Source organism: Typopeltis vanoorti, chromosome 2, assembly GCF_054136105.1.
Source record: "Typopeltis vanoorti isolate ZY-2024b chromosome 2, IOZ_Tvanoo_1.0, whole genome shotgun sequence".
In the NCBI taxonomy this organism is placed as follows: domain Eukaryota; kingdom Metazoa; phylum Arthropoda; class Arachnida; order Uropygi; family Thelyphonidae; genus Typopeltis; species Typopeltis vanoorti.
Window position 1 is genome coordinate 141,990,209 of NC_143550.1, and position 26,550 is coordinate 142,016,758.

A 26,550-nucleotide genomic window follows, 5' to 3' on the forward strand; every position below is an offset into this window, starting at 1 on the left:
AGGAACTGAAGATTTGATTTTTCTAGTGGAGTTATGATAAATCAGCCTTAGAACATACATCGCTTGGTTGAAGGATTCTGATGTTCTAGATAGATTTCGGAGGTTAAAATTATTATTTCTCCCTTTCCTCTCTATCTGTCTTTCTTTTTTCTTTTATCTGTTTTCCTCACTCCTCTACAAAAACTTTGTTGCACAATTTAACTGTAGTTATGATCAAATCACAGCTTCTGTATTGTTCAATATATACAGTATTGTTAAATATAGCAGCTCTGATTGACCTTAACTACAGTGCTGCCATCTACCCAGTTTCCGAATGTTATGCAAATATCAACATTTTCACAGATAGTTTACGCTTTACAAGCAAATTCATCCATTTTTTATTCAGAGTTAAATTTATATAATAGATCACGTCATAAATGAACGAATAATTTTCTTGTTAAGACTGGTTACAATAAATTGAAACTTTTTTTTATTCAGAATATCAAAATAAATTTTGAACAGCAATAGTCCTATTACTAATTCTATATTCAATGTTTTGCAAAGACAAATACTGAAGGTCACGCAATATTTTACAAGCAAAAAAAAAAAAAAAAAAAAAAACTAGATGATTTTTAATTAGAAAAAATTCTTTCAAACATAATAAATAATGGGAGCGGATAATATTAATGAAATATCTATTTCCATTTTTTGTAAAATATAAAATATCTACGTCAAAAATACAGCATTTAAATGCTTTTTCTTTTGTATTAATAAATTTCAATTTTTATTAAACATTATTTCAGCATTTCAAAATAATTATTAGAAAATTTCTATTAACTGTTAAAATTTTAAAATTATACGTTATTCTAGTAGAAAATATCTCACACCAATAATTAAAATAAATAATTTCTTCTGAATAGGATTTCTGCTAAGCATGCTATTGGTTAATGTTTAATATTCGTTATATGCTAATTTCAGATTATAATATAATATATAATATAATAGGTATAAATAAATAATATAAAAATAAAAACAATATGTTATGTTATATTTTATTTTATAATTTAATTTAATAAGTAAATAAAAGAATATCTTATTATATCATACACGACATATTTTTGCTACTTTGCTAATATTTCGTTAATTTTTGATAAACATAAATATATTTTTTTGCTAATAAAGCCATTTTTCCTTACTCACATTGTTTTTCCAAATAAGAATTATTTCTACCCTTGAGGTTGACTGTTTCTATAATTTTCAGCTTATGACGTCACAACTGTCAATGTATTGACGCGTGTTTGAATTCAGTCACGCTTGGCGATGGGTTGTTGTCACGAGGCACTTAAGAAAGGGACATTTTTCCACTAAAATATCGATACAGGCCAAAGACTCGCCGGGAACCGAAGAAGTCCTTGACAAAACCAACCGGGAGACTTTTTAAAAGGGGATGGGAAAGGAACCTGGTGAGCACGCGGTGACTGCACTCTCACAGATCCGACGGAAGACTGAACTTGAAAAGCCGTTTCTCCCGACTTTTTACCTTCTGCAGTGAAGCCGTCCTTTCGTGGGCAAGGTGAAGGTCTTTGGCAGGTGCTTCCTTTGGCGCGTCAACTGAAGTGAGAGATGGGAGTCCGGACGGGAGGGCCGCTCTTCGTTCGGGACCACTGCCTGCGCATGTGCAGTGATACACTTAGAGATAGTTTCCATAAACTATTTTCACAAAATATCTTCGATAAAAATAACAATAAATATTGATTAAACTAATCAGTAAACGTTAAAAAAAATGAATTCACCAATAAAAAAAAACGATTAATACATGCGGAGAAATAGTTTGAAGTGGGCAAGAGACATTTTTTACGGCTGTCAGCGAGTAGCCCACCCACCTATCACATGCTCCTTTGCAATCATCATATCGACTTTCGATGTCTTATCGCCGTTACTGGATGACTTGCCCCACCGACCGTTAACACACGACTGCCATCCGATATTCGTCCATTCCTCCTGGATGCGAACATCCCCCGACAGCTCACCACGAAATTCCGTAAAAAAAAAAAAATAAAATAAAATAAAAAGCCAAACGAGTGATGCGTGACCTTCCTTCGTGCGTGACAAGGTCGTCTTTTCAAAGGTGCCGTCTTGCGACACTCCACATTCACGGAATAAGAAAGTGCGCTTCCGCAAATGCTTCGCCGTTGGTGAGGGAGTTCGATTGAAATTCGTCATCGGATGACCCCTTTTTATTACAGATTAGGGGGGGGGGGAGAAAGAGAGAGAATGAAAGTTTCAGTAGAAAGTTCATTTTGTCTTTCCCTTTTTGGCTCTCGTCTTTTTCTTTTGTCTGTCTATCGATTCCTTTTCTTTTTTTTTTCTTTCTACTTCTCTCCTAATTTTCATTCTCTTTCTTTCCAGAATTATTATTTTCTACGATCTTTATTCCCCCCCTTTATTAAATATGCCCCTTTATTCTCTCATGTATATATTATTTCATGTTCATTCTTTCTCCTCTGTTTCAAGGATTTCCTTATTCTCTCTCTCTCTCACATACACCTATATCGTTGTTATTTTTTCTTCTCTCTCTCTTTCTCGTTTTTCACTTCTGTTTCATTGCATTATTCTTTCTTTCTTTCTCTCAACTCATCGTTTTTTGCTTCTTGTTTTTTCTCTCTCTATTTCTTATTGTTCGTTCCTTCTTTTTTTCTTTCGATGCATTGTTTCATTCTCCCGCTCTTTTAATTAGTTTTCCTATTTCGTTTTAATGTATTTCTTCGTGCTCTCTCTGTAAATGGATAGCTACCCTTTATCCGACCATTTGGAGAACGGCTTTGAATTTTACCTTAATATTTGATCGTTGGAGCAGAGTTTTCAGCTGGCTTAATCATTAGGCCACCCTAGGTACTAATACAACGCATTGGGGATCTCGAACCTTTCGTGGGGATAGAAGTCACACACACATAACTACTTTAGGCCTCTAATATGCAGGATAGCGGTGTCAGACTGAACAACAACAGAATTCATCATCTACCATCTAAAGATATTTATTCTTTAACTTTAAAGTAAATATTCAATATAAATGCCACTCACTGCATACCTTTCTCATAATACTAAAGAATAATGAATGATAAATACAAGAGCTGAAACAAAAGCAGTAATGACACTCCCTTCAATGACTGCTAAATAATTCACGTTTTTGCGTGCAACATAAAATCAGCAATGTTATGGGTTCGCTTTAGAAGGTGACATTTGTGAACGGAACAGGGGCGGAGTTTACTGGAAAACTGACAGTAACTCTTCAGCGGCGTATAACGTGTTTTTAAAAGTAGAAAATTACGTTCGTGGATCGGGATTAAGGTCACTTCTGAGTTGTATTACTGTAGTGTGTGTTGAGCGGAAGCATTTCCACACGAGAGTATTGGGCGAGTTGACTGAGTTTAAAAATTGTGATTAAAATGAGAAAAATATTTTCTGTGAAAGCGATTTTATTACGAACTAATTATATACCCTATAAATCAGTCCGTTGGAGATATTGAGAAATATCCCTCGTTAAGTTTTCGAAATAACTTCAAGGAACTGATTCATCTCATCGTATTGCGGATGTGATGCTTTACGGTTGACACTCACGTGAATAAAAATTTGATCGAGTTGAACAAGCGATTCTATTATTCACTTTTCCTCATCTTCGTTAACGAAATCACCACGAATATAATTAATGAAAACTGGTTTTGTATTTTTAAATTTTAAGAATGATTTTTAACTGTATATTAAGAAGACTTAAACTAAGAGAGGGCGCTGCTAACAATCAGCTTCCCTCTTGACTTTGCAAAATACAGAAGTCATTGTTAATGACTTTTATCTTTTGCAAACATCTTTTTGCTATAACGTTGTTGATTTCATTTTGTATATCTGAAGTCAGCTGACCGTCTCAGAGAGCTCTATAATGACGTCATTCACTTTTCTCTATTAGTGTTTACATCGATCGCTACTTGAGTAAATTGTATGCTTCTAAAAAAGGGACGGTTGATCATTTCAACAAACTAGGCATTCGTAAATTGCTCGCGTCTTAAGGACTTTCTGCAGTGAAACAGAAATCCAATAATTAATTTTTACTCAACCATGCGCAATAAATAGTTGGGGTTGACAGTCAGCTCGAGAGAGGGTGGCCGTAAGCAAATTAACAAATTTTGTTTATCGCAGTGGTGTGGGAGAGTTTACAAAGAATTGCTTGTTCGTATCGACTCGAATTTTAATTGCTTGCTTTGTCACTCACTCGTGCATTCATCCTTACCTCGCGGAAAATGTAACTCAGACTCGGCGTATCGGTCTACAAAGAACCTTGAGGAACGCGGAGGTCGGCAACAAATTTTTACGCCTTATAAGCTCTCTGCTCGGAATTGAAAACAGTCTTTCTTCCTGATGTTTAGGGATGTTTATCATTGGGACAATCGTTTATCATTGCATTTTGTTGGGTGTATGTGTGTGTGTGGGGGGGAATATCCTTCCGTGGATTTGACAGAAACGTAAAATAAGTTTATGTTGATTGGGTTTGCGGGGAAAAAATTCTTTAATGTATATATCAGGGGTGGGCAAGTTCTTCGATAAAAAGAGGTTTAATGTCTACCTTGTTTAAGGCTTTGATTGATTCTTCATTTTTGCAGTTAATAGTTTAAAATCCGGCTGTAGGATGTCATAGCCGTTCTAAGAAGCTCGATGAGGTGGCTGTTAGTGAGGATAGCACGATGTTTTGATTTGACAATCATTAAAGAGAAGAGAGATTCACAGCAGTAAGTTGTCCCCAAAACAGAGAGTAGTTGGAAGCCAGTTTTTTGAAGATTGGGATACTTTGCTTCTGGGATTTGTTTCCAAAAGTCAGTTACAAATGAGCTTTTATGTACTAGCTTCAAACTCACATCTTCCTGAAGCTCAATAAGCTCTGTCTCTATTGAATCAATTTCCGGGGTAAAAGGTGCAACAATAGGACATCCATCGTTGATGACATCAATCACAAAAGGATTCACAAGAAATTCAAAACATGGCTTTAACTTTTTTAGTTTCTCAAGCCTATTCTCAAAATCATTATAAAAGTGTTTCTAAGTTTCCTTCGTATTGCTTCAGTTAAAATCGTCCTCCCATTATTGGTTAAACACTCTCATTTCTAGTTCGTATTTCTGTTTCATACTCTTCTGTTTCTCAGTCATTTTAAACAAGGGTTTTATAACTAAAATCAATCTTGATTATTTATTAATCAGAAAAGTACTTATCTACACTAAAATTCACTAGTTATGTTCCTTTCCCACCACAAGCGCGTAATTTGTGTGTACTGTATGAAGAGTGATGACGCAGAGTCCAGGCAACAGAGGCGGTGGGTAATGCAGCGATCATAGTAGTCACTTTTGGAACTAATTTTGGTGGGAATGACTGTTTTTCTTATTTTATATCTTCCCTTTCTATCTTTCAATCGCTATTTTACTTCTTCAGATATCGGGTCTAATATACTTACATCTAGGATTGTTTCCTCTTCGGATACTGGCAAATTTATATTATGCTGCGCCAGCCTAATATAATATCAAAGCCTAATATCTAAGTAAAATACACTAAAGAAATTCAGGCATTCAATTTATCTCAATATTAAATAAGGAAACTCGAGTTAAAAGATCAACACACTTTAAATTTACATCCAAGGTTATAAAGCATATAAGACACAGTGACTGATAAATGGGATAGATAGCAAATGATATGGTGTTAAGCTAAAATTCCCTTCTGCAAGCTATTCATAAGATAATACACCCAACATTCTAATGATATTCAGTTACTATAAGTCTACAGTTCTAATCTCGTTATGTCAAATCAATCACATACAACATAAAGGATCTCTTCCAAACAATTCTTCTAATTCTCAAAAGGAGGCTAACATTCTAATTAGAGTCTGTCCACAAAGTTCTTTAGAATAATGTTCATAATTTACATTCACAAGTAATTTTCTCTCTTCTATGGAATTCTAAACACAAAATAGAGTAATTCTACTTTATCGAACTTTTTCCGACGTCTTTCAGCACCACGTGTACGTCTGGTTACCTCTTGTCTATTGGCTGTCCTTACGCCAGCGTAGGGGCTACGCTATCTTCATAATTCTGCCGATCACGGACGCGATTCTTTGCGTCTCAGGAAACCTCTCTATTCCTCTCGATGGGACTCTTCAGCGAGGGCTCGATTCTGCTAGGGCTTGGAAAATTTCACCTTCAGCTCTGCATGGAATCCTACAACATTCTCAGGAAAGCTCGCCGTCCGACATCGTGGCACTGACGCTGCATCCCCCTTACTCGAACCAGGAAAAACGATAAGACAAGCGCGAGCTGATACGGCGCTCATTCCCTTATATTCTTCGTTCGAGCGCTCCCTTTTTTCGGAGTCCCCTTTGCACACGACCTATATCTTTTCTCCCCTTGGGTTCATCCCTTGCTCTCCTCTTTGCTGTTATACTCTTGTATTCACCGAATTCGCGTCGACGTACTTTCCGCGTAAAAATACTGCCTCCGACGTTATGCTTGACACGCGTAGTTGTATATCTTGGATGAATTGTTACTTAATATCTATCTGGTGACTCACAATCATTCTATACAGCTAAAGTGAGGCTTAAATAATATTAACAATTTCCTTTTTTAAGACAATCTCTAATTCGATCTTGGTATGATTACAATAGATTAAAATACATGGTACATAAAATAAAATGCAATCTTATACATATGCGAAGAAGTTTCACTTTAACACGTTCATTGGCAATCACGCGATATCGCGCGATGCGAGTTCTCACCAAACGGCCGATCACGCGTTATCGCGTGGACGCCGCTAACTAAATAAAAAAAAAAATAAAATAAATTTGGCCACCACACGAAATTCCAATTTTCAGCTTGGCAATGAAAGTGTTAATTTCATCTGATGTGCAGGTATTTCTCTTTGGTTGTGTAGTTTAGTATGTTAGACCCTGAATGAATGATTTCTTTGCAGGATTCCTTCATTCAGGATCTAACACAACCCTTTTGGCCCAGTGCCATTTAAAAGCTAAAAATGCAAAGTTTCAAAATATATGTTTTTTATTTATCTTTCAAGCATTTACGAAATAAAATATTCTAATATTGGTACATACTATACTACTATAGATTATTAATATAAAAGTTTAGACAAAATGGCAATGAAAACCAGTATTGTCTCGGGAGCTGCACAGAGTAGTTTTGGGAGCCGCAGTTTTCCCACCCCTAGTGGGAAAACTGCGGCTATATCCAAAATATATCCAAGTCAAATCGCTTTAAAAAATACAACAAATATAATACATTAGCATTATTGCGTTTATTAAGAGCAAGATACGAAGGTGTATCAGTAAGCTCATTTTTTATTATTTATTTATTTATTTATTTATGTATTTATGTATTATTATTATTATTATTATTATTATTATTATTATTATTATTTTGGTATCTGAGCTTCCGTCCAGAACCATTTTTATAAGAAAAATAGAGACTTGGTGAAAAAAAGAAAAAAAAAGTAGAGTAAGTTACTCCAAAACAAAATGCAGTTATCACGTGACAAATATAAAAGTAATATTCATAAACGGAATTAAATAAGAAAAATAAATGTGGCTACATTCATTTTTAAAAAGTTTAGTTTTTTAGTTGGAAACAGATATGCAATCATCTACTTTAATATTACACTTTTCTCAGTGAAATTTATTTAATTTTTTTTATAAATAACAGTAACTCCTTATATAAAATACTAAATTTTAAACAGATTTTCCAAATTATTTATAATAATTTATTATAATTCTAAAAAAAATAAAACACCTTTTAATCTTTCATATCATGATATTACAACTAGAAAAAAAAATGATTTGTGAATTGTGAGAACAGTGAGTGATGGTAGTAAGGATCGACTGCCAGTGTTGGAATTGTGATGCGTTTGTTACACTATGTGTCTTGAAGATCATGCAATTTTTGAATCAGTGCTCTTGCCAAATCAGTTCAGAGTCCTGCAGCAGTGCCAGTAAAACTATAACTGAACGGTAAGCGGGTTTTTTTTTTATTATATTATTTTTTTTAAATATCAACTTTAGATATTTCACATTGATAGTCATGGAAAAACTGCTAAATGAGACTATATTTGAGAAATTATAAAACTAGGTGACTACTTAACAACAATATTGGCTGGGAAAAGTGAATCTTTACGACACGTTTCCCCCCCGGAAAGTGTCACAGGCGTTGTCGCAGAAGGTCAGTCAGATTCGGTGCCTTCTACTCCTTCAAACTTTGTAGAAGTGCGAGCATGCAAGAAGCGAAGAACAACAGAAGAGCCGCACAATGACGAAATGGAACAGGATTCTTCGGACGCCGCTATTTCTCCTAAAGAAAAGGTGCCTCCGATCATCCTTAGAGAAAAGCAGAAATGGGCAGCTTTAAGATCCACAATGTCCAATCTGCACATTGGCTTCATTAAGGCCAAAAACATTGATGAAGACATAAAGATCCAGCCAGCACCAGTGACAGACTATAGAAGGTTGACCAAAGAACTGGACGACAGAGGCATCCAGTATCATACCTTTTGCGCTCAGCTCGGAAAAAAACTTAAAAGTGGTCCTTCCCCGTATCTGTGAAGACATTGACACAGTGGAAATAGCTGCTGACCTTAATTCTCAGGACCTGCATCCAGTCAAGGTCAGCAGAATGTACAAAGCAGACAAGACGCCCATGCCATTAGTTCTAGTAGAGATTCATAAAAGTTACAAAAATATCTACAACCTAAAAACAGTCTGTGGACTGTTTTTAGGTTGTAGATATTTTCGTCACACCAGAACCAGAACGTTGTAGATATATATCGTCACACCAGAACCACTCCGGAAAAGATCATCTTCTGGGCAGTGCCAGAAGTTTGGCCATGCCCAGAATCTATGTAGAGCAGAATATAGATGTTTGAAATGTGGGGACAGCCACCCAACCAATACTTGCACAAAGCCGAGGACTACCTCGGCCAAATGCGCGAACTGCAGTGGCCCTCATCCTGAGAACTACAAGGGATGTACTCAGCACCTAAAGAACAGACAGATGGAGGCAGTCAATCAGCCCTCCTCCTACAGTATAAGAACTCCAGATGCTAAGGCATCAAAACCGGAGACTCAGCGGCCTCAGTCGGAAACCTCCAAAAATGGAGACACCCAAAAGCAAACAAGAAGTTATACCGATGTGACCCGTACAAATAGACCAATACCAGAACAAAATCAACCAATAGCACCTAAAAACCTAAGAGCTGTTATTACGGCCTCACTAGCAAACATGCTACAAAATTTCAGCCTGTCAAACCCTACTGAAACCTCCACTAAAAGGTTTCTTCTTGAAACTCAGGTCATCTTCACTTCTCTCATAAATGAATAGTAACAAACTCATTCCAGCATCACTTCAGATAGTTGCTTGGAACGCAAATGTCCTCAAAAACAAAATTCTGGAACTCCGAAATTTCACATATAGATATCATCTAGATGTTATATTAATCAGTGAAACTCATTTAAGACCCTCAGACAATCCTACAAGAAGGGGCTATCATCTATACAGGAATAACAGACTACTCTAAAGAAGCGGCGGCACTGCCATCTTCGTTAAAAACTATATTAAGCACCACTCTGTGAGCAATCCTTCAACCACTAACCTTGAAATCACAGGCGTGGAGGTAGTCACCAGCTCCACTGGCAAACTGAAAATCTACTCAGCTTACAACCCTCCCCAAAAATCTATACTTCACTCTGACCTAAATGCCATCTTATGCGTCAGAGAGCCCACTATTATAGCCGGGGATCTGAATTCCAAGTACCCTGCGTGGAACTGATCAACCACCAACAAGAATGGTTGCATCCTTTCCAATTACTTAGATCAAGCAACGCTGTTGTGGCAGGCCCAACCGAACCAACTCATCTCAGTACGTTTGGCACTGCTGACATCCTGGATATAGCTATCCTGCTGGATATCAAACTTCAATACAGCATCATATCTATGGATGAACTATCATCCGATCACAATCCAATTCAACTACAGTTGGGAAATCAAGAATACCTGTGTCCTCCTTCTCACTCCTACATTGCATGAGAAAGACTGTCAACAGCACTCAAGGATTATATTGGACCTGTTCCTCACATACGCACAAAAGAAGAAGTAGAAACTGCAGTTATTACAAATCTCACACAACAAATTAATTCTGCTATAAAGGTAGCTACCTCCTACAAATCTGCCCGCAACCCAGATCGTTTGCCTGAAGAAACCATGAACGATGGTGTCTTCAGGAAGAACCAAAACACTCAACCCCAGATCAGTAAACCTCCACAAGCCACGACCTCCACAACAAACAGAAAGTCTTATGCAGAGGCAGCTATGGCAAGACCAACTTACCCTCAACACCCCCAAATTACGAACAACTTACCTCAAAATTCTAGTAAACCCAACCTGTCAAATTTGACAAGTTGCATCGGAAAAATGCTATCAGAGGACATCATCCTTAGGCATACTCAGTTAATGTTCTCAGCAATCCTCAATGGATAAACTCAATCGAAAACCCACCTCACTACAGATTGTCTGGAACGCGAATGGACTGACAAACAAGATCCTAGAACTACAGGAATTCGCTACAGAGACCCAACCCGATACCTCATCAATGAAACACACCTGAGCCCAAGCGGCAGGTGTGTTTCGTTTCAATCAAAAATCAACAACTGTGCCTCCTTCTCTTGCGTAGGATCTGTCCGTGCTGTAGATGATACAGTTATTCATTTTTGATTTGTCGCTTGGCGCAGGTGTGCTTCGTTGATGAAGTATCGGGTTGGCTCTCTATAAATAATTCCTGTAGTTTTAGGATCTAGGTAAAGCAGTGATCATAGCCGGCGAGCTTAATGCCAAAAACCCAACTTGCAACGGTAGAAATTCAAACATCAACGGCAGAACACCCAACTCATATGCTACTACAAGATATATGACAATAATAGGACCCACAGAGTCCACATTCTACGGAACTACCGACCGACAAGACGTACTAGATATAGTAATGCTAAGGAACGTAGCACACGGCTATGAAATCCAGGCGATCAATAATATTAGTTCGAACCACAACCCCAGCATACTGCAACTAGGCACAACACACAACCTAAATGAAGACAACGCCACCTTTATGAACGAGGTCTTCCAGGAAAACGTAGGTACAGTACCACACATACGATCAACTGAAGAAATAGGAAAGGCAGTGGCAACCTTTAAAAAATGAATATCGATAGCAATATCCTATGTAACAAACACAACCACACGTACACCGCCAAATAGACTCCGAGAGGAAATAAAACAACTTATCCGACAAAAGAACAGTCTTCTTCTTCTCTCTTCCATCATTTATGTGGATGATGATGAGGCCGAATGAACTCTTTCCACTTCTGTCTGTCCTGGGAGAGTCCGAACAATTCTGTCCAGTTTGGTGTCGCTTGTTGTGATTTGGTTTTCAGGTCCTCTTTTATTTTGTTTATCCATCTAATTCTGGGCCGCGCTTTGGATCTTTTACCTTCCATCGTTGTATACGGGGCTTTAGATGGTAGTCTTTCTGTTCCCATTCTGGTCACATGGCCAAACCATCGCAGTCTTCTTTCTTGGATTTTGTCTATTATTGTTATTTCTTATTTTAGACTAAAACAAGAAAAGAACAGGATACGAACACAATATCATAGAACAATGGATCCTGCAGATAAACAAGAAGTTAATAGAGCAACGAACGGGTTCGATACGATACGCACTAAAAGACCACGAAACCAACTTTGGAACGACAAGATACATCACCTAAGCACAGAAGATATGGAAAGTTATGAGATCGATTCACTCAAAGCACAATACACTCCCTCTAATCAAAGGTGAATACGGAATAGCCTATAAAGATGAAGAAAAAGCTTAAGCATTTGTAGATAGCTTTGAAAAACAATGCAGCCCCAATTGTGTCCAAGTAGACTTAAACTTCATAAGAAAAATTCACACCGAAGTGCGACTACAATCTAGTGGCCATCACCAACACTATCCTACGGCTAACTCACCACCCAGAATGGTGGAAACTTACAGACGTCTTCCTAATTCCAAAACCAGGGAAAGACACACAATTTCCACAGAACTGTCGACCCATCAGCCTACTGTCATGTGTAGGCAAGATAGCCGAACGAGCAATACTTGTATGTATTCAAGAAACCACGTCATACCAGACGAACAATTCGGCTTTAGAAAACAGCACTCCACAACTCTCCAAATGTACAGAGGAATTGAATACATCACCCAACGATACGAATGGCACCAACACTCTGGCGCAATTTTCCTGGACATAGCTCAGACATGCGACAGAATTTGGAACAATGGGTTAATTTACAAGCTGCACCAAGTAGGAATTCCATTACCACTAGTTCTACTCGTCAAATCATATCTGAATAACAGAAAATTTAGGAATAAAAATAAACGGTTTCAGATCCACTGAACGAAAAAATCACGGCTGGAGCCCTCCATGGCTCTCTACTGTTTTCCCTACTCTTCTCCATATACATGGCAGATCTCCCTAAGTTGTCCCGATTCATCACCGCCCTCTATGACGACGACATGAACGTCATAGCCACATCCCTTCGACTACAATTAGTCAAAAACAAACTGCAGACAGAAATCAACGAATTAGAGAATTGGTAAAGCAAATGGCGCATCTCAATCAACTCAGGAAAAAAAAAAAAAGCTGCGCAGTACTATTTACTAGACGGAAAGAAGAACTGAATATAATCATATAAATGTTTGGAAAAACCATCCTTTGGCACAAATCAGTCAAATACTTAGGAGTTTGGCTTGATAAAAGCCTAAACTTAAAGAAACACATCGATAGTGTACCTTTAAGTTTAGCCAACCTAAAGCCAACCAGACCATAGCATAGCTATATTCACTCCTAAGGAACGACCTCCTTAACATAAACAACAAAATTCTCCTCTACAAATCAGTGATAAGCCCTCAACTAACCAACGCCTCACCATCCTGGGGACACACGACTAAAAGAAATATCCAAAAACTACAAATAATCCATAACCAATGCCTAAGAATGGCGCTAAACACTCCCTGGTTCATAAGAAACCTCTAAGTACACTGAGAAGCTAAACTACCTGACATCAAGATTCACATGAGTGATTGCAGAAAAATCCTTCGCAGTCACATAGAACCACCCAAATCAGCTAATACGACAAACAGCTGACTACAAATCCTCAGACTGCCTCAAACATAGAAAAATGAAAGTCTTCATCGCAAAAGAAAGCTGAAACATCGCAAACTGCTCACAAAGAGCGGCTAAAACACCCACACTACTCGCTCCCCGCCCACAAACAAGAACTCGGATAAATCGATAAGGAGTCAAGGACTCAGCCCATCACTCAAAGGAGTTAACAGTTCCTAACAATCTATCCACTGCTGTATGTGGGAAAGCGTCACAAGATGTACTTTGAACGATTGTGTAATTCTTTCCTGATTTCTTTTTTTAGTTGCTTCACCAACTAAATACAGTGTATTTAACACATTGGAAAGATGCTGGCCTAACACTAATAGACTTGTAAAGAAGACAAAGAGTCATTTGTTAGATTTTGTGATGTTTTATCCCTTTTTATTAAAGGGAAAATGAACAACCAAATGAAGATAGAATCTGATTAATCATTCAATTCTGTCTTCATCTAAAAGACTCACCTACTCAGTAATTTCCTCGAAAAAAAAATATGTGTGTGTTTGTATATATACATATATACAGGGTGTTCGGGATAAATTTGACATATTTATAATTAATTATATTTTTCCGTAAGTTACATGTATTAACACACACTTCTCTTCATTTAAAAGTTTGGACCCTTCTTCATTCATATACAAGATGTCAGAAAGGATGGATAGCTGGAACCCACCTGAATCATGGAAGAGAATAACTTGTATCATGATGATTCGTGCCCGCCATCAAAATAAGGATATTACGACTGCTTCCCAATGCTCCCTGAATACAGTAAAAACAATCAGGCATGAACTAGAGACTTGCAATGGTGACTACGAGGATGTAGCAAGAAGAAAGATCCCTAGCAGACGATCTGATTGCGTTCGTACAGCAGAATTCCTCGCAAATCTGCAGGAACAGGTGTTGAAGAACCCTGGCATTGGAATTCGGGCTTTGTTCGTGGAGTTGCTAACTGTAGTCAAGCCCTGGATAACAAGGGTAGCCAATGGTAGGCCGTATGTATGGCAGCAGGATTCGGCCCCTTGCCACACCTCTGGGAAAAGTCAAAAATGGTTGTCTGAAAATTTCTACGACTTCACCAGTCCAAATGTTTGGCCTCCAAACTCCCCAGACCTTAACCCCATGGATTATTTTGTATGGGGCGCAGTTGAAAAAGACACCAATCGCACTTCCAGTAATACAAAAGCCCAATTAATGGATAAAATTAAAACAGTTTTTGCGGCCCTTCCCAGGGAGACTGTAGCATCAGCTTGTTCGAGGTTCCGAAGCAGAATTGAAGCTGTGATCGATGCTAATGGTGGTTATTTTGAGTAAATCTTGTTGATAGTATTGTAATTAACTCTGCCTGTAATGTTCTTTTGTCAATTCATTAAATTTAATAGATACAAAGAAGATTTTCTTTTTCCTTACGAAACTGTCAAATTTATCCCGAACACCCTGTATATATGTGTGTGTGTGTGTGTGTGTGTGTGTGTGTGTGTGTGTGTGTGTGTGTGTGTGTGTGTGTGTGTGTGTGTGTGTGTGTGTATACACTAGGGGGCTCCGTCCCCGTGTTCCGGACTGGTAGGCCGGTTCTCCTTGAATTCTGATGACTCGAATTTTGAAAACTCGAAAGGGGGTTCCTTCCCCCCCCTGGTGCCCAACCCCCGACTTTCGGACTGGTAGGCCGGTTCTCCTTGAATTCTGATGACTCGAATTTTGAAGACCCGTCACTTAGGGTAGCCCCTGAGTTTCAAAACTTTCAAATAACTTGACAAAAAACGTTACATAAAAAGGCTTATCATTTATAGGGTAGATATATGTATATGTGTGTGTGTGTGTGTGTGTGTGTGTGTAGTCCAACAAAACCTTGGTCTTGAGTACATTAAAAAAATACTGAAAAAATCGACTATCATTATTAATAATAATAATTCAATTCTAAAACAAAATAAAAGGTGTCAAATTAAATTGGATTTAAATGTATTTAAATAAAAGAAATCTTCTCATACTCAGTAAAATATTTTAGATTTTTTTAATTATTTAATTATTTAAAAGATTTTATTGTTATTTAATAAAATAAAATAAAATGCTAAACATATTTAGCCGGAATATTTTGAATAATTTAAGATAGATGGAAGAATAATCTTTAGCATATGTAATAGTTCTCTCCTTTCCATGCGTTAAAATCCCAATTTAATATTAAATTAATAACTAGTTTAGTTAATAGCTAATGATTTTATACAAGAAGAAATTTTTGGTGTCTTAAAATTCCGTATGTTTACCAAAACATAAATAAATACTTAGAAATCTTAATAAAAAAAAGAGAAAAAGAGTATGAGAAGATTATGAGAGGATCCAGAGGGGGAGAAGCAAGAGAAGAACTCATTTGATTCCTTATTAATATGCAACCCAGTCAGCAATTTACAGACATAATCCAGAAACAATAGTAATGATTCTGTACAAACAGAATCATTAATATTGTTTCTGCATAAACGTCTCATTGTGGAAAAAAATAATAAATTATAATATACCTATATTTTTCTATGATATAAAATTAAATATTTTAAAAATTTCTAAACTATTTAAGAGTTCTATTAAAATATAATTATACACCATTTTATTTCTTACATTTTTCTAGTTGATTGGTACTAACAAATGAGTGGATTTCCAATTGGGAGAGAGGAAATATAGTTGAACAATCGATCGTGAGATGCGGTGATTGATTTTATATGAGATGCCCATATAGGGTAACGGATAGCAATGCTGAACCAATGAAGTTTAACTGAGGTTCGGCTGTTGCTGTTATCCTGGGTAAATGAGTTCGCTCTCTTAGGTTTTGCCCTAAGGGAGCACTTTGAGTCTCCGGGGAAAGTGTTCTCCTGCACGGCCCGCTGAGGGGTACTTGCTGGTGAATTATTTTCCTCGGAATGTGAGCGGTTCTGCTCGGTACTCGAGTTTCACTGAGTAGAACCAACGCTGAGATTTGGACGGTCTTTCGCCCACGAATGAGTGGCCTAGAGATCGTCCGATATTATTGAGATATCACCTTTACTTACACATACGGTGAGATGCGGTGATTGATTCATTCAATCCAATACCCTTGGAGGGTAATGGATGGCAATGCTGTAGCCAATGAAGTTCTAACTGAGGCTCGGCTATTGCTGTTACCCTCCTGCCATGATCAGAGCTTTAATTGCTTAATAACACCTTATCCCTACACTGTCCTCTGCAGATAACGGGGAATATGAAAAGCATTCTTGCTTCGCCCCTTTAAGCCAGTCCTTATAAGGACTATAAGGATTTCCAATTTTCCGATAATGAAAAATTATCTTGGCTATTATAATTTTGATTTTTTAGTGGAACCTGTGGCATAGTAATTAAATAATAAAGTAACACATAATCTTAAAATAATCATACAACAAGAACTTTCCATCATTAAAAAGGTAATGGAATCAAATGATTACAACTCCAATCAAATCCAACATATACTTGACTCTTATGTTCCAACACCTACAGTTTCTTCACCAGTCCTCAGAGTTCCTATTCCGTGCATTCCAGGAATTTCAGAACCTATAGGTAGAATTCTGAAAAAGTATCAGTTGATTCCAACATATATTCCTATCAACAAAATTTCTTCTTTATTCCCTTCTACAAAGGATAAACTGTCTTCTCTATCTTTGGCTGGCGTTTACCAAATACCTTGCGAATGCGATGTCTCTTATTTTGGACAAACTGGCCGTTCTTTGGAAAAAAGAATAAAAGAACATCAATATTATATTGATTATAACAAATCTCTGAAGTCTGGTTTGGCGCAGCACAGTATTGACTCTACTCATAGTGTCCAGTGGGATAAAGCAGTTCTCTTTCATAGATGCAGATTCAAATATGAACGCTTATTCAAAGAAAGTTGTGAAACTATCTTACACCGACCGAATTTAAATAGAAATGACTGTATGTCTCTCTCAAAGATCTGGGAGACTTTTATCTTATGTAAAAAAACATTTATCTTAATAAATTAAATTCGTTATTTCTATTATTTCCTAGCACGCTTTAACATTTGTATTTTTATAGGTGATCCACTGAACGTTTTGCTTGTATTCCATTCATATTACTGTAACAGACACTGAAGATGTACTATTAATTTTAGTACGAAATACATACTTTTGTGTTTCTTAGTATACGTACTTTCCTAAGAGGAACTTTAGCTCTAATGAATGACAATTCCTGGTTCAACGTGTTTGTCACAATGTTGGGAGGAAGGATATCACTAGATTGATTCGCTCAAGAGAGGTCATCCAAGAAATCACTTGAACTACGACTGGATTCCGGATGTAACAACTGTGTGTGATTATAATGCATGTGTTCAGCGCACGTGCTAAAAATAAAGGCTCTTTGACTGACAATCAACACAAGTAATGAACGAAGTCTTAGCAAAGCTGTCTCTAATAACGAATATCACAATGATGCGACAGACAGACTCATTCATAGCAAAGGACAGCAACACAGGTGGTCTTGACACACGGATATCATTACAATTCATCACCCCGGTCGAGCTGTCACAGCACATTCCACACCAACCTTGGTAGGTTTCTAATGGGATTAAAAACACCAATTAGCGCGTGTATGTGGAGCGAATGATAACAAATTGGTCATTCTGATCGCCATCTGTGAGTAGACTACTTAAATACATCCAATTAGAATATTGTCAAAAGTGATGATCTCAGTTAAATTTCAGACATCAATAAAATGCACACACACACACACACACACACACACACACACACACACACACACACACACACACACACACACACACACACACACACACACACACAACAGATACGGTCATTGGAAAGAAAAGCCTGTAAATGTTCAATCATCATTTCTGGATAATGTGGATTTAAAAAAAAAAAGAATTTACGCCAGAGGTTAGGATAATACAAACAACACAAAAAGAATAGTTGGTTGATTTACTTTTCATTTTATTTTACCAGGAAGGAAATTTATTAAAATGGATAATAGATACCTACACTTGGTGGTATGAGGGAAAATACATGCCGAAGAGCCCTATAGCGATCAAATTTAAGATCCGCAGTTTGCTTTTCCTACTTTTTTTTTTTTTTTGTCCAAGTGATTGAGACAAGACCTTTATCTGCACTGCGGTTGACTAGATAATCTAGTCCACTTCAGTGCAGATAGGTAGAAACATCAACATTTAAGGCCTTTGCGGTACTTATGTTTATGACGTTTGTCCAATTAGAAAGATAATTACCATTGACTGTCATTAAAGATTAATAAAAAGATTAATATATGGTATGATTTGTTAATGAGAGAGAGTACTATTAATGTACAGAGAAAAGAAATCCAAAGAAGCTCTTGCATTTGCATACAAGGGAAAAGATATAAAAGCCATCCAACATGATCAACAGAGCCTGGAAACAAGAAGCTGGCTTCCCGTTTGCAAAAGGTACCAGACCGATAATAAGATAACCTGGAAATATTAAGAGCAATCTCTTGATTTTTTCCGAAACTTTCTATGATTCATGACTGTTATATCAAACATTCCTACGAATAGAGCAATGAAATCTCTACTGATAGTCGCTGATTGATTAGAATATAGGCTTCCAGATAGTGAAGTTTGTTGATGATTCTTCACTCTTTTAAAAACGAATCAAAATCTAAGCAATGGAACGAATGACTCAATAGTAAAGAACTGCCCACGACTCTCACTTATATTTTGCGTATTGATTTCTAGATAGGAGCTATACGTGGACTCTTTCCCAAAAACGTGTGTGCGTGTGCGCGTGTTGTATAAGAAATTTCTTCCGGTTTAAAGAAACGGATATGTTTGTAACAAACTCAAATGACATAATAGGTCTGTACGGAACATCCAAAAGTTAAAATTGATGAACAGCTTCCGTGACGCAGTTCTCTTGTTAAATGGATTTTTTTTTTTTTTAAATCACCATTAAACAATTTTGCTGGTACAATTCTGAACTAAATGACGTCATCGTCAATATATTGAAAATAATAATTACTCCATATTTCTGGGAATCAGTAAGTATTTCTTATAATTTAAGCTATAAAATGTTATAAAATAATTAATTTTTTCTAAAAGATTTCTTCAATATCTTTTGAATTACATATATTTTAAGTACAGTGTTTATAATCGCATATCATTAATATTTGGAGGCAAATTTTATTGTATTTCTAGGATTGCTGCAATGTAAAGCTTTAGTTCTTGGATACTGCTGAACACGATAAACACAAGAAGATTAATAACGTTTTATTAAATCATTTCGAAAGATACAAACCGAGCGATAATGTAATACAGTCAAGTAAATCGAGATACGAGACATTATTTAGAGAGAGAAAAAACTATTGTTTAACCAATGAAACACTAAAGTAAAAAAAGAGACAGCCATTACGGTTTAAGTTGGAACGATATTGTACTGCACCTTCTTTGAACAATCGCGCAACTTCAGAAAGACAATCATGTTTTAAACGAGTCTTGAAGTAGAATATTTTGTGGTTGGTGTCGCTTCCATGATGAGTTAGAACAGACTTCTCAGACTTTTTATAGATGATATAACACTGGTGTTCCTGTTGTCTTTTCTGTAGAGAGTTTGTTGACAGGAACAAACGCTACAGTACGTGGGCACTGTGTTTTTGGTGATCTTTGAAATAGTTTCAACGTTCCAGCAACATACGGAATTGAAATTCTCCATTCAGGTTCAAGATTCTTAGGATTAGGAGAGGAGAGTCCAGGATGCGATGAATCTTTCGTGAGAAGAAGCCACACTGGTGCATAATACATTTATCTTTTTCAACTTCTAGTTTAATATCACCGGTTGGAGCAAACAGTATGAGCTGTGTTAAGCAAAATTCGGATGACGTCCATTTTTTTTTAAGAGGGATGATGCGTCGAATTTTGTTGAATAGGTTTATGATAAATAGAAGTAATCAGTACAACAAAAAAAGGAGATCAGAAAAGGAAAAACCTCCAAGAAAGCTAATTCGACGCCCTAAGAGTATTTAAGGAAATTTTCTAAGTTTAGTGAGAGAAGTCCGAGTGGCTGCTTATAGTGCTACTTTCTTATGTGTTTCTAAAAGTCTACAATAGAGCACACTACGATTAATTTTAATTTTTGCTCTCGTATCACTTATTAACCTTGCTCTAATGGTTCACATAATTCAAAAGACGGGGTTTGAAGTCTGTGTGTAATTATGTCGTGTTAGGAGTAGAATTCCTCTCTCTCTCTCTCTCTCTCTTCGCATAGTTTAATCTATAAATAAATAAATACAACCGCTAAATAAATCAGCTTCCTGTTTACCATTCCGATATTCTCACACATTTAAACTCCCGATCAGTGATTCGATCGTGGGAGTTTTAATTCCTGTGAAAGGGGGGAAGGCCTTATGCAGGCCGTGAGATTAGCGTGCTTCAGTGCAAAGCAAATTGAATGCTTACTTTATGTATGCGAGACATTTCCCCTTCCCTGCCTGTCGACTTATTTCTCCCCCTTGTTTGGTGACAACATCGTAGAGATACTAAAAGAATTCTTTCACGTACCATTACAGCCGATTTATGTGAAGATATGTTCTTCTGTGCGTCCATGCAGCTCCGAGAAAGACATATATCAATGAAGGGTAGGGAGGGAGGAGTTGGCTGATCAACGATAAAAACTATTTCACAGTGTACACTCGTTTGCTTGCGCGAAAAAGACCGTAACACGTTCAACATTAGGAATTCGGGAAATACAGTGCTGACATCTAGTGGCGGAACAAGTGTTTAGCGTGTGTTGAAAAAAAAACTCTGCGGTATCTCCGCCATGTGATTTTTCCCAGGATTGTTCAAACAGAAACCGATTAGCATTCATTCCCAGTTGGGAAGCTCCAACAAGATAAACACACGTTACCTCGTAAGGCTGTTTATTATTGAAACGACGTCTTCCCACAGTGCCTTCATGTCTCCGATTACACGTGTAACAGATACGCGAATCACTGAGGACGTCCAAAGAACACAATAAAACATTACCAGGAGCATTTTTCTTTCTCACTTCGATTTTGCTAAAACGGTTTGCACTTCATTGATTCGTTATCAAGTAGAATTCATCACATCCTTTAAATAGTAACTGTTGAACAGGAAAATAGAGAAAGAAAGAGAACGAAATTATAGTGGGAAAAAAGAACCAACAATTAAGAAAGAGAAGGAGCTTGGAAAATGGAAAGAAAAAAAAACGAGAGAGAGAGAAGAAGGAAGAAAGAATAAAGTAATCCAAGAATGTAAATGAACAAGGAATAGGAAAGAAGAGAAAACGATAAAATAGAGAAAAAGAGAAAATAAGTTAAAAAAAGAATAGAATGGAGGATAGACAGAAAGAGAGAGCAACAAAAGAAAGGAAAATAATTTTAAAATGACATTCTTTTTTCAGTTCCTCGCAATAACTTTCCTCTCTGTAATTACCGGTGTGATGTGTTTCAATCACTTTTTTGTGTCTTACTCATTTATTTCCAGCTGATTTCTTTTAAATCAATGTTCTTTATCTTCTTAAGTGGTGGATGTCAAATTCGTTTATTGTGTTTGTAACATATGTTGCTATTTCAGACATAATTGATAGACTGTAGCAACAGTTTAGTTTCCTCTACAAACAACACTAAACACATTTCAAACCGCTTTAGAAAAAAAAAAAGTGATTGAAACAATTGAAATAAATTGAGAAGCATTTCTGATAACACTAATTCTACGCTTTTTCATTATTATTATCTATTCATTCTCATGAATAGATAATAATAATAATAAAGCTAAAAACCAATCACGTGACACTTTCATAAAGGCTTGAACATAATAGGCGAAAGTTCTGATGGTTTTCATTTTCGGAAAATATTTCTATTAATTTGTTAACCTTCCTTGATGTCTGGAAATATCTCACTTGATGGAATTCTCTTCTTTCGGTACCCAATATATTTTTTTTTTTTTTCTGTACAAGGTTAGCAATGTGCAAGCACGGTTCGACGGGCGATATATCTAAGCGTTCTGTGTGCTTGGCCATTTAATTTTCTTGATTTGAATCGAATTGAACATATTGGAGAATATGTAGAACGCAGCATCCGTCATCGACGGCAGTGCTTAGATCGATTTTTGATGAGATTAAGATGAGTTATCAATAAGAAAGAGCCGTCTGCAAAATTGGACAAAACCTTCACGATCTGACGACGAAGCCGTGAATAAAACTAGAATTTATGAATATCGCAAACATTAAAAGATGATATCAAACGCTCTGCAGACACTGACCCTTCTGGTTGCCCATCAACCGTGGGATCGGAAAGAGTTTTTTTTTCTTTCTTTTCTTTTTTCTTTTTTTTTTCACGAGACCAAACTGTGATCCTAACGTTTATCAATATAACTAAGATAACTGAAGGGCACATGCGCCCTAGGAGACCTCAGAAATAGAACGGCGATGACTAATATTCCTACCATGACAATGCTCCCGCACATTCCTTCTTTTACAAAAGCCAATTTTTGTAAAACATAAATAAAAATTAAAATTAATGATGGCGTTTATCTATCCCCCATATTTAAGAGAGGGAGGAATGACTTAGAATCTTCGAAGTGTTAACGAAAACGAAAATATGGGTTGAAATGGCGTTGATTGTTATGATGTTCCAGAAAGAAGTAGTTTGAAGGGAGATTGCGCTGAATAATTTCTATTGCACAAGTGTGATTGTTATAAATAAATTGCTGTACCCTTTGATTGCACCATATGTATGTATGGTGCAATTTATATCAGAACACTGTCGTATGGAACCGACAGTGTTCTGATAATTATGCGTCATCGTATTATTATTATTATCTGAGACCCCCAGGGAGTCAAAAGCACATGGAGGCTATAAATCACCCAAACCAGCTATCATACCTTCCCTTAAATTCATTTACACTAGATGCACTCACTACCCCTAAGGGCCAATTATTTCATTCACTGCTCTCTGGGAGAAAAACCAGGCTCTTACCCCTTTCTTGACTGTGAACAAACTTAACTTCCATGGATGCCCACCCGTGTTCTTTCCTCACCTTTTATATAACGAAAAATTTCATCAGTTAATATCCTATAACACCCATTCAAAAGTTTATAGACCTTTATCATATCACCCATCTTTCTCCTGTTAACCAGTCTCAATCCACATACTCGCAATCTGTCCTCATAATCTAAACCCCATAATCTGAAAATAACCTTTGTAACTCTTCTTTGCACCCTTTCCACAGCTTCTTGGAACCCTGGAGACCATATCTGCGCACAGTAATCCAAGTGTAGTCTTATCAAAGCCTTATAAAGAGTCAAAATGACTTCCTTATCCTTACATGTCAAGGTTCGCTTCAACATCACAATTATCCTCTGAGTTGTATTTGCAACTTTTGCTAAATGTGAACTTTAAATTCCTATCCACCAATACGTCAAGATCCTTTGCGTCCTCAGTTTCTTGTAGCATAACCCCACTAATATAATATGCTGCTGGAACTCTAATCACGCCAAAGGGCATAACGTTACATTTATTAACATTAAAGTAAAGCCATTTTCGTTTGTCCAAATTTATAGTATATTATCCTATTATCTTTTTGTATTTTTGAATTACAAGTGTGTTTATTTTAATTAGTAATTATTTTTTAAAAAATAACTATTATTAAGGCTGTTTTAAACCAATGGCCAGTTATAATTACTACTGTCTCGACACTAATCATAAATTTAAACAGAAAGGCAGAAAATAAAGTCATCGTAAAACTAAAGTACCTTACTGTGTTCGCCATAAAGTTTGATGCAAGTATTGCTCACCTGAACTGCTATCTAAAGACCTTAAAAGTGCTAAACAACTTCAATTATAGTGACATAAAAGTCACCTCTCTGAGGCAATTCATTTATTCCAGTGACTGCCAGAAGCTATGCGACTCTAGACGGGACCAGAGAGATAACAGAAGTAACAGAGATTTAGAAATACACACACACACACACTTGAACAGAAGTCTTTCTTTTTACCATTCTAATAACGCTTTTGATATTCTGGAACCTGGAAGATGTAGGATATAAGAAAATGAAGTGATAAGTTGCTGTCCTTATAGAGAGAGAGAGAGAAAAAAGAAGAGGCTTTATAGTCTTGCCTAGTGGGCGGTTTATGAAATAAAGTTACGACTGAACACTTAATGCCAAAGAAAACAGGTTTTTGACCTCTCTCTCTCTCTCTCTCTCTCTCTCTCTCTCTCTCTGTGTGTGTGTGTGTGTGTGTGTGTGTGTGTGTGTGTGTGTGTGTGTGTGTGTGTGTGTGTGTGTGTGTGTGTGTGTGTGTGTGTGTGTGTGTGTGTGTGTGTGTGTGCCTTTCCCTTTCCGGGCGCAGCAGTGATCCCATATTTATCTGTGCCCTGATGAAATCAAACTGAACTGCATTCTTAGTGATTGATCATTTCTTTTTTGTTGTTGTTGTTTCTGATGTAAATTATTTTCTCTCTCTCTCTCTCTCTCTCTCTATATATATATATATATATATATGATCTTATTATTATTCCTTCTCTCCTCCTTTGCGGTCGAGGATTTTAACCGCAACCGTCTCGAGGATCAGGTGGTTAGCCCTATGCCTCCGGATGTGTCCTATGTTGTCTGTAGATGCGTGTGTTCACGGGCTGGTTTGCCTGTTCTGGGGAATGAAAATCTCGAGTTTCTGGCGAAAAAAAAAAAACCTACCTCTGTATGAGACCGGCTAACTCACTTTTAGTCGAAAGAGACCAGATAAAGGTTCCTCACCTCACAGACGGGAATCGAATGAATTATTTTATTTATTAAGTTTTTATTTATCGATTATTTTTTTAAAAATTTTTAGTTATTACTTTCTTTGGTTTCTTATTATGTAGATAATCCCATTCAAATTAACACTGAAATGATATAATAAACAATGACGTATAAAATTGTTCAGGAAAAGAATATACTGTAAAAGTAGATTTATTTCTTTAATTATGTTTTGAAAATGGGAAAAATATATCTTTGTCTAAATAAAGACTTAGAGAATAAATAATATAATAGTTAACCGATAATTATTTATTATTTATACATTTTAATGTTTATATTTTAACCCAATTCAATTGCTCCTTGCCCGAATTTCAGAATCTTTTCAGTTAGGTAAGTTTCGTAGCAGACACAGAAAAAGATTATACTGAAATCATTAGCTGATTTGTTCTATTAAAAATAAACATAAAAACAATATTAGTAAGTATCAACATTTAATAATTAGACATTTCATAAATACCAAATACAGTAATACCTCGACTTATGCTACCCCAACTTACGTGAATTCGGAGTTACGAGGTATCTTATATATACGTATTCTCGTCCCGCTTCACGCCTCACCACTAGTCGTATCTTTCCGGCGCCGGTCCGCATTCGCCAGTGTCGCACATGCTGTGAACAAGCACTGACGTGTTTCGCGCGGTCTCCATTCATACAAGATTTTTATAGTCTACAAACCTTGCGATTGTTTAATGTTATGTTCTTGATAAAACTTTTATCACATAAAAAATAATAATGTGTCGTCCAAAAGAAGCAAGTCCGATTCTTCTACAGCTAGCAAGAAAAGAAAAACATTGACTTTGGAAACAAAATCAACATTATATATAATTTAATAATTTTACACAAACACCTGTTTAATTCATTTCTGAATTAGTCTATAACGCGTGCTTGTATTCATCACCAGTGGTAATCAACAGGATAAGTACATGTATGTTTGGAATGTAAATTGAAAATTGAAAAATAAAATGAAAATGACAGGAATTTACTGGACACTTGTTTGCGAAAATAAGGTCACAGCATATCGCATATGAAATATCACATTTGTCAAATGAATTATCTGTTTGCTCATGCGATCACAAGATGGCATCATGCAGAAATTATACCACTAAATCATCAGTTATAAATGGTTAGTTCAATACGTGGTAATGTGCCGCATTTCTCCATGCTCAGAGTACCATACTGAAGAACTTGATCACCGTCGTATGCCTTTGCTAACGGCGTCCAAGACGAGCAGCGAACTGGGCACTGAGGCATGTCCAACATTGTCTTTCGTGATGGACATGCCTCAGTGCCCAGTTCATTGCTCGTCTTGGACGTAGATCAGTCAAACGCAGGCTTCACGATCATACTAACTATAGAAAAGCTAGTACATGGATGCTAAAAGAGATCTGGACCTTCCTGATGCGTAGCCTTGATCCTGTGCCCATTTTGGCGCTTCTGAAGATGCCTCTGGCTGGCAATAGATTGGCAGCTGGTGTCAATA